Source organism: Apteryx mantelli, chromosome 12, assembly GCF_036417845.1.
Source record: "Apteryx mantelli isolate bAptMan1 chromosome 12, bAptMan1.hap1, whole genome shotgun sequence".
NCBI classification, from domain to species: domain Eukaryota; kingdom Metazoa; phylum Chordata; class Aves; order Apterygiformes; family Apterygidae; genus Apteryx; species Apteryx mantelli.
This window is the reverse complement of record NC_089989.1, coordinates 5,083,533-5,093,741: the sequence shown is the minus strand read 5'-3', so window position 1 is coordinate 5,093,741 and position 10,209 is coordinate 5,083,533.

Sequence of the window (10,209 nt, the reverse complement as noted above, 5' to 3'; positions counted from 1 at the left end):
TCTCATTATGTGCATATACTGTTTTCTTTTTAACAACTGCTCTTTAGGCAGTCTCTGTGATTTTAAGATGTCATCAGAAACATTTCTTTTTGTGATTGCCAATCATTAATTGCTTCTCCTGTATGTCTCTATAAACATTACACATAGGTATATTAGTATATAATATTCATGTGTTTTATGTTTGCACAAACATACTGCTAATACTGCGTTTCTCCAATAGAGCTCGCTATAAATTTAGACCTCCAGAGATACCTTTTAATGACTTAAACATTACACCAAACGAGAGATTCCAAGGGGACACGATCAGGATATAATAATGGGCCAATGTCAAAAAGGATTTATGATTATTATTCATATGGCTCAACCATATGCTCCAGCTACTGCTGTAATCTTGCTAGTCTTGGTCTGACATCTGTAGTGATAATGAGTAAAATTGCATTACGCCACAGAAAAAAATCAAGACACTTAAAAAATAACTAGTGGGCTGCCAGGAGAAACATTGACCTCCTCTGTGAGGTCAAGAGATGGTTTTAAAAAATGCTGGATGCTCCTGACAAAGCTGAAGCATTCTGAGGGTCTGGCAGCCAGCTGTTGTAGCTTTATTAGAGGAGAACTTAGATATAATTGAATTCCTAAACCAGATGTATTTGTCACTGCAGTTAAATACCATGCACGATCCTATCAAGTTGACTTAAAAAAATGGAAGTTACCTATTTTGTTTTATATGTTAGGACAAGTGTATCTGCTCTAAATAATGTGAGATTGGGGAAGGTGCTTAAATAATGTTGTGCATTTTCACCCGAACAGTCTAACTGTCCGTCTTTCGTGGTTAAGCATTAGGATTCCAAGCTGCCGCAGTGAAAAGCCCGATATTTTTAGTTTACTTCCTCCCGACGTTCTTGGGGCTATTCTTTGGGCTCTACCTGCAAAAGACTCTGCTTTACCTCTGCTCTGGCTGCAGCTGAACCTGGTACCAGTTGAAATCAGCAGCTTATCTGTGCCATTTCCAGGCTCCTCTGTTCAGCAGGAATTCAGCAAACATACAAATACCTTCTGAGCAGATGTGCAGACACAGAATTCCTGCCTAGTTACTGGGCTCACGTACGGCGTTGTGCAAGGTGAAGACATGAGTGGAGCCTTCCTTGGTTTCTGTCAAAGGCCGTTAATACGCCGTTACTGACTGCAGCACTTAGGAGTTACGTGAGAGGAGAGAATTGTTCGCTTTGCACCGAGAAAGAAGAGAAAACTGAGGTGGGGTAGACTGATGTCAGCTCTCCTGATCCTGTAGCAGCGGGTTGCGGAAGGGCAGCAAGCAAAAGTCACAGGAGCTCATGCATAAAGTGGGATAAGTCACAAACCACCAAAGTTGCTATAAAATCATGGCCAAACATAGCAGTAAAGGACAAATATTTAGGCAGTGTCAGTCAGTCAACTAATGTATGTATCAGCATATTAGCGAGGAAATCCCCAGCAGCTCTGTGGGAGGTTTTCCTTTTGATCCTGCCACCACCTGCCAGGCGCCTGGCATTTCAGCTACAGGCCTGGTAGTCACGAGGCAGGAGGGAGCCGTTCACCTGGGATTCTCACAAGCTGCTCCTTACGGCAAATACCCACTTCATTAATTCGAAGGCGGAATGGGCAGTAGGTAGCAGGTGAGGAGCCAAAGACAGGGAACTAGACTAGATGAGCAAGTGAAATTTTTAGCGGGTGAGGAGGCAAGCTGGGCTACCTACCACCGAAGCTACTTCACTGCCTGCTAATAGCAGTAAGAGTTCCTCATTCACATCAGATTTGCATAATCTCCATTTTACTTGTACTAAATTCTGATCCCCCGTCTTGTCCTCCTGAGTTCCTTGGCCAAAAGACACGTGCAACATCTGCAAAGCCTGCAGTCTTGGCTTGCACAAACACAAGCATTGGTAGACTCTGAGATGTTGTTTTAAGCACCTGACATCCTCCATCTATCTTCTTTATTTTTAATTATTTCTAGTCTATAGGGTGACCTAATCAAACAAGCTTCTGCCTGATGTCAAGGTTCTTTCTTTGCTTTAATCTCTTCACATTTCTACATAATTTTTTTCCTCTGGAATTATCAAAGTATTTTCTTTAACGACCCCATCAATGAAAAACAAAGTCTGCATTCTTGAATTCTAAGTCACACATAAACCTTAAAGATGCTGTTTGCTCAGTGTTGACAGAAGCAGTCGTCTGCCCTAATTTGCCTTCATCGCATGTTTTCATTAGAGCTGTGAGAGCATGCATAAACTCACCAGGGGGACATGCACATTATGGGCCTCTCCTTAAACTCTCTCAGCTCTAATAAAAAAGCACTGGCTAAAGTACTGTCCTGCACTGGGACAGTAATGCATCTCAGTCCTGTGTTTCTTTTGGTATCAGAACAATTGTCTCAGAGAATATTCACTCACTTAAAGCCACTGCAACATGGGTGAATGAATGGTCTTCAAGGCATGGTCTCAAGGAACTGCCTCTTTTCCATTGACGTTCTTCTGCTCAGTCCTACCAAACAACTTCGTGACTGTTTTACCTCTAACTCCAGTGTCAAGTCCGATATCCTTGTTCTAACTCAGTTATTTTTCAGGTGCATATGGGGTGCCATGGACTCTTGCTAATGGGTCTTCAAAAGTAACTAAGAAAGGAAAACTTATTATCTATAGGCTTATATTTTCTATACAGGGTTTGCACATCCACTGAGAAATTTTTGAGGCCCCACCAGCTGACAAATATTAAATACTGATATATATAACCACGTGCATAAACATAGAAGAGAGACAATATGAGCTCAACGGTAGAAGGGTTTTAACTGCTGCTGATTAGGGTTCTTCACATTTAACTTGTAGAAATCATTTAGATTAGAGAAAGGTGTCATTCGATTTTCCATTTTTCCACAGATGCTGCCAAATAGTTTTCTAAATCGGTCCCAAATGTCTCTCTATTTGGCCTGTATGAGTATAGTGGTGGTTTTGTTCCATCTTGCTCCTGTTTTTTCTCCCCCCGCGCTTCCTCCCAGACTTTGGGGAGAGAGCACTGAGCCCCAGAATATAGCACAAGTTAGACAAAACAAAGCTCCAATGTGTGCTAGATACAATAACCAGCAATGTCTCCCCTGTCATCCCAAATTACTGGAAGGCACTGTGCTTCAGCACTGCCTACCGGCATGCCAGCCTGCCTGAGCACTGTCATGCCTCTTCTTCCTTCTCTGCCAGCAACACGAGAGGGGATGGCGCAGGGCTAAGTACACTGGCTCCTCCTTGCTGGTGTAAGCAGGCATGCTTGCCACAGACCCATGGCAGCAGGTACCATGCCTAGCTGCTTCTCTGCACCTCCTTGCCCATGGACCTGCCCTCAACAGCCCTCCAAAGCTACTTGAGTGAGAATACATGGCGTCCTCGGGTATACGCTGATGGTTCCTCCTGGGGGATTCAAAATGAGCTTGGATTGCTTTCTGCTTGTGTCCAAGGTCACGTGCACATGGTGCTTACGCTAGCCACCAGGACAGAGCCTGCACATGTCCCATGGCTTCTTCAAAATGCTTTGGGGTTTGCTGACTATTCCCTAAAGTACTGGGGATGATTGATCACTGCTGGAGAGAGGCAGACACACTAGACTCTACTGGGTACCTCACTGGTACGGTCTGCTGTAGGGTGAGCCAGCATCCCTGTTTTGAATCAGGAGGGATTTTTTTTCCCTCCATGTCAGACTGGCAAAACTGATGCATTTGGGAGCTGTATTTTTTTTAAAAACTCTCTTCCAGAACACAGTATGCAATATACTTCTAGACTGATTCTGGATATTCATTTAAAAAACTCCCGGCTGTATCAGGGACATAGGTCTTTGATGATGTCTCTGATTGCTTGCTTTCCTAATGAAGTTTATTATAATTCTGATCTTCTATCCAGTTTGGGGGATTTCTAGAGGGCATTGAGAAACTACTGCAGGCCATGGCGGTGAGCTGTGTAGACAGATATTCTCTGGGCTCTTTGGTACTAGACACTTACTGCTGCAGCCTCAGGTGTCTGGATTTTAAGACCTAATGTTCTGCTTTAGTCTTAGGTTCTTACAGTCCTAAAATCATCCAGGTCCATTTAAGCATTTTATATAGTGAGTCTCTGAAAATCAATCTTACTGAGGCAGAAGTAGGCTAGAAAACCCTCGTTAAAGTGTGCAGCAAGCTCTAACATGGAAGCGACCGTGAGTTACTGAAGGTAGTAGACTCTTCCATTGGCATGGGTGGATCCAGAAGATATCTTCCCAGAGGCACACAGTGAGGGAATCCACATCTACCATTTTATGGCAGCCCAGTGTGCCTTAAAGAGTGTTGAGGCTACACAGGGAAATGTCTATAATCTATCCTGGTGTATTCATTGTCATAGTTGAAAAAGAAAGGTGTAAAATTAGTATTTCAGGTAAGTCAATGGAAATACAGCACAAAGGGCTAAAACAGTTTAATCAGGTGGTTTCCCATAAATCAGTAAACCACAACATAGCCCATATATTTTACTTCACTTACCACTGCAAATACTGTGCGTTGTATCCGTTGGAAGATTGAGTCCCCATATGGCTCTGAGATTGCACATGTTCTTGCACATGATATTTTTAATCACTGATACCTTGTGATCACTTACTGCTATCTTGTTCTTATGTCTAGTCTTTGTTTGTTTGTTTGTTTGTTTGTTTTTAGGAAGGTTAATGATGGAAAGGAGTTTGATTATTCTGCAGGATGCTGATTGCTCACTCTTGCCACATACTTTTTCTGTCTTTACCTGAAAAAGAAAATATCAAGCATGACAGAATCCCATATGTATGGCCTGGCACTGTGCCAGTGAAGACCCCACCTACCCCGCAAACCAGATTATTACTGTGCTTGAAGAGTGAGTATATGGATTTGGAGAAAAGATTGTGGAAAAAGCTCTAAAAGGATTAAAAGTGCTTGTTTAGTTTTTATTTGTTTTATTCAATGTAATTTTTCGCTTGCAGCAATATTATTTAATCACGATCATGGCAGAAACAATTCCTAGTGTGAAGCAGATCTTTGCTGTTGAACTTCTGCTTAATTTTGCATTTATATTTAAGGCATTTTTTTAAATAGTATCTATTAAAAAAAAAATTAAATGGTATCAATGGAACACTCAGTGCTCAAGAGAACAACTGGAAAGGCAAAGTCCAGGGCCTCAAATATATCTCTGCTCCACTTTCAGATGTGACATGACTAACACGGGGAAGGACAGGGACATAAGTGGAAACAACCGTACTTCACTTTCTGACCGTGAGTACACAAGGAATGACACAGACACTTCTAAGAGGATGACTCAGTTTTTGCAATGGTAGTTGCCCAATTCACTTCTTGGAGCCTGTCTAGAGGTCGTGCATCTAAGGGAGCAATTTGGATGAAGAGAGTTGGAAAACAAAAGCAGAAAGTCGTGCCACGGCCAATAGGACAGTGTGAACCTAGGGATACAGGAGGTTGTAGAAGTAGAAAACAGAGATGCAGCAATTGGCACTAGGATAGAGAGAGGCAAGAGTACCACATCACAGGCAAATGTCGACCTACATGAAGGAATTATGCTTATGAAATGGGCAACGCTTTTCTTCCCAGCTGTCCCTGGGTGACACAGCTGAGCTTTGTGAGCAGACTCTAGATCAGGGTTGCATAGTATTCAGCAAGGGATACCTGGTGAAAACATGGCATTTGAGTTTTATGTGGTGGAGAATGGAGCAAGAAAGATGATATTCCCAGAAGTCCCAAATAAACTGAACAAACACTAAAGAAGATAATATTTCTTGGTGCCATTGTTTCATTTTGATGCTATTTACACTACAGCTTGAAGAGGAGAGAGCCCGGGTCATTTTTCCTTTATGATGGAATGGTTGTCAATCGTGTGACAGCAGGAAGCAGGTAGGAAAATATGAGACCTAAAAGTTGTAATTGTTTTTATAAAAGAGCCTATTTCATAGTTTGCTTTGCAGAAAAAGTATCTAATAAGTAATTATGTCCTGGCTATCTAAAGAAAAAAAAAAAAGCGACACAACAGGCCCTGTGTTCCTAAACCTTAGCCTCACTGTTGTCCTCCATGGTATCAGTCCCTCAGGTGGCTTTGATGTTGGAAATGAGCCTTATCCCCCACCCAAGTAACTACTTAATACAAACACCAGGCTGGCTAGCAGTGGGAAGGCTGCTGCTCCCTCACTCCTTGCAGTTTGGGCCAGGTTTGAAGAGCTCTGCAGGTGAGCAGCGTGCTGGGCAGTGCCTGTTGCAGGGATCCTTGGGGAACTGGTGGTGTGTTTGTTATGGGAGGTGTATAAGCAGCCCTTCTTCATAACAGGGTAAAGTAGAAAAGGGGGAAGGAGGAGAGCAGGAATATCCCAGGTGTTACAACCTAGCTCCATCTTCAGCTCAAGCACTGGGCATAACTTAAAAAAGATGCTATGTGAAGCCCAGATACCTTTTAACAGATCCTCAATGAATGTAAACCAGTATGGCTTTCCTTATTAAGAAATCCATGCTGCTTTATAAGGATCTAGCTCCCTGCTTTTTTGTCACAGTTGGTCTGAAACAAAACAAAAACAAATCACTGGATGGTGTGGTAGCTTTATCTACAGGATATTAACTATCTTTAAAGTACTTTGCTGGGTGTAGAAGTATGTAGGAATGCTTGAGTATTGTCCAAGGTGATGGAAAAAGAAATCCCATAACTAAAAAGTCTATCTGTGCACTGTTAAAAAAGGCCATTTGGTAGATTGGAACCTGTATCTGCTCAGCACTGCTAATATGCTTAAAAATGTTAATTCAGGAGCACTGTGTTCAAAATCAAACCAGGGAAACTTCCTCCCAATAGTGGCAGTGTGAGAATAATCACTGCCACCTTTGTATCATGGGGATTTCATATCTTTCAGCAGACTTTTCTATCATCCTTGCAGTAGTGGTTTGTGAAATGAGTGAGGTCCCATAAGTGAAAACATAAGTAGAGTAAGTGACCTTCATACATAGTGGTATAAAATAACAAATCAAGCATTGCAACAGCACAGTGTGCACAGACGGAGGCAGACAAAATAAATTAAACCAATGTTGATATCTGCTGTATTCCCCAGTATCTTAGAGGCTCTGAAAAGTTGCCCAGGTATCTTTGTTTTTTTTCAATTGCTTGTATTCAGATTTAAAAAAACAAAACAGTCTGCTTTGTGGGTGTTTTCCCAGTTACATAAATTCATGCAGGGACTACTATAAATCCAGTAATTAATTGAGCTAGTAATTTAATCATAAATTAGATGGCAATTTAAAGTAAACATCTTCTTTTATTTTCAGTAATAACTTTTACTGTACTTTGTGCTCTTTAAGATTAAAACCACTGATTTAAACCACCATCTTAAAACTCAGAACAAAAAGAACTTATAAAAGGAAGTAGCTGAATGCTAGTTTAGGATGTTTTTATTAGAATACTTTTAGAAGAAATGGTTGGTGAAATATTGTTCTTGTAGCTCAGTTTTCCTTACTACCAAGGAAAATCAGAAGCAGAAAAGGAGGTGGTTTCTGGTCATACCACAAGTCTACAGAATTAGGACTCAGTCTCTGCTTACTGTTTAAACTCATAAAATGTGTAGCCTCATTGCTTAGTTCAATGGAGTTGCTCTTATTACCAGAAACTGTGCCAATCTGTTTATCCAGGTAAGCTCTAATCAGCAGTTTGTGCTTGCACTCTGCTTTATGTAGCAGTGCCAATAAGAAGGAGCAACCCGCATCTTCCTGTGGGCAGGATAGGGCCTAGGTAGCCTGTCATGCCATAAGACATTTCTTTATTCTAGAGACTGACGTGTTTTATAATGATAACAGAAATGCTTTTCCATGAAAATTTTTGCGGTGACACACTGAACTCAATAGATTTACATCAGGAAAGTGTTTGGACAATAATTCTAGAGGGGAAAAAAAAATCAGAGCCAGGATAATGGGACAGTCTCTCGTAATATGCGGGTCACCTTATAGAACTTTATTGCAGTATTATTATTATTACTATTATTCTTTAATTTTACTGATTTGTATGCTGAGCTCTCAGAGTTTCTGGGAGGTTAAATTTTTGGTGGGAAGAGGCCCAACTAGAAGCATAAAACAGCATGGGACTGTACCTGGTCCTGTGTTTTCACCTATCCAGTTCATGTGCAACATTTGATATTTGCTGATTATATCTAGCTACGCAGCCAGCTAGCTATGCAAGCAGCATTGCATGAACACTTTTGTTCTGTGTTTGTCTCTATTAATGTCTTTCACGCCCTTCTATCACCAGTGGAGGCTTAAAACTGAATTACAAAAGGTATTACTACTGCATAGATATGACATAGCCTGAAACGGCGAAAGAGCTAGGCTATTGCCCTAACAATTCAACCAGCTGAAACGTTTTCTCCATAATTAAACGTGCCTAGCTCATTATCATGTTCAAGCAAGCAGTTTAGTAGGTGGCTTTTTCCAAGAGCGTATAAATCGATACAAGAAAATGCTGCTTTGTAGCCTGTCTCACGAGAAGCAAAGCACAGACTACATTCTGGAAGTTGTTTACAAAACAACGTGGTCTTGGTCTGACCTGAAGCTCAGGTTGGTCGATTCCCCGCCCCAGCTTTACGAGCCTCTGGGGCTAGGTGCCGGCTGGTGTTCCTGCATTTCTCGCAGCGCTGTTTTCCCGGAGAAATAAGAGTGTCCTCTGGTGGCTGCTATCCCGTCTGCAAAATCCGGTATTTCTCGCCCTGAGGGGAGGGGGGACCCGCGGGAAAGCGGGGTCTGCAGGCGCTGCGAGCTGCCGAGCCAAAATCGCACCTTGATCTTACCTTTATTCTCTAAATTGGCAGGTCTCCTGTGACATGTACAGTTTCAGAACCGCGTTTTCCTTGCAAATACCTTTCCAAAGGCTCTGTGATTAATGAAAATGTTCAGACGGCTCTAGGAAGCGTATTTCTGCTCCTCGAGAGACTGCCGTGGCCGCGGCCCTGGCGCTGATGCAGCCGCGGCGCTCGTGCCCGCGGCGGGGCGGCTCTCGGGGCGGCAGGACGCCTCCGGCACCGCGCAGCAGCCCCCGTGCGAGCCCGGGCTGAGGGACCCCGGCGCGTCGGCCGGCTGAGGCCGTCCGTGCGAGGGGCGACCAGAAATCGCTCCTGCAGCAGCAGCAGCAGCAGGAGTTAAACTACTTCTGCCGTGAGATTTCCCGTACCGATAGGTCGGAGCTATGACAGCTTGTAACCCAGCTTGTGCGCAGCCACATCACACAGCGCTGCGGGAGCTGCCGCGGCCACGAGAGCCTGGGTTAGGGCACAGCGTCCGCCCGAGCCTCGCGATTCCCCCCGCGCATGCACGCACGCTTCCAAAACGCTCTCTTTTGGGGATAAGGTTTGTTGTTTTTTGTTTTTTGTTTTTAATGGACTTGCTCCATGCCAGAACATTCAGTAAAACCTGTTAAGCTTTTGGGGGGTTATGAGAAGATGGCATTAATGCTCTTCCCATTATTCAAAAAAAAAAAAAAAAAAAATCCAACCACCGTTCATCTTAGCAAGAAACAAACAAAACCAGTGTGAGTCTCTTTGCAAACCTCCTCTTCTCCAGCCATTCTCTTCTTTCCAGAGAGCATGGCTCTCGCTCTCCCTGCTTGCAAAACCAAAAAATACCTCCCTCTTTGCTTGCTTCCTTCTGCCAAATCTGTTCTTCCCTTTCCAAGAAAATCCTTGCTTCTTCTCATATTCCCCTCAGTTTTTTGTCCCAGATGCTCTCCTACTTGGACAGTACCTAACTCTCCCCCTCACGAGAAGAGCCAGCATGTGTTGGCCATCCAATGGTAAGACCATGAATGGATGGCGCTTGACCCCATGCAGGCCACCAGGCTAGGACCTCAGAGTCAGGGTTTGCAGGAGGGCCTCTTTGACAATTCAAATGTAAAAGGCACTGTAGTATTTTCTTCTGCATCACTTTAAACCAAGAGCTAATTACCCGGGTACAACAATATTTGAGGCCGGTGGTCCCCTGGCTGCCATGATGAGTCTGCTGGAATATCCCTGAGGATAGTACAGTGCTGAAGCTCCTGTGCTATCTTCTGTCTTTAGTATGATCTTTTCATTAAATGATGAGTCAGACCCTCTCTTCTCACTCGCTGTCACTCACATTAGTGGAGTTGGCCTGTCTGTGGCTCAGAGCAGGACCTGGTCCTTCTACTTTGCAAT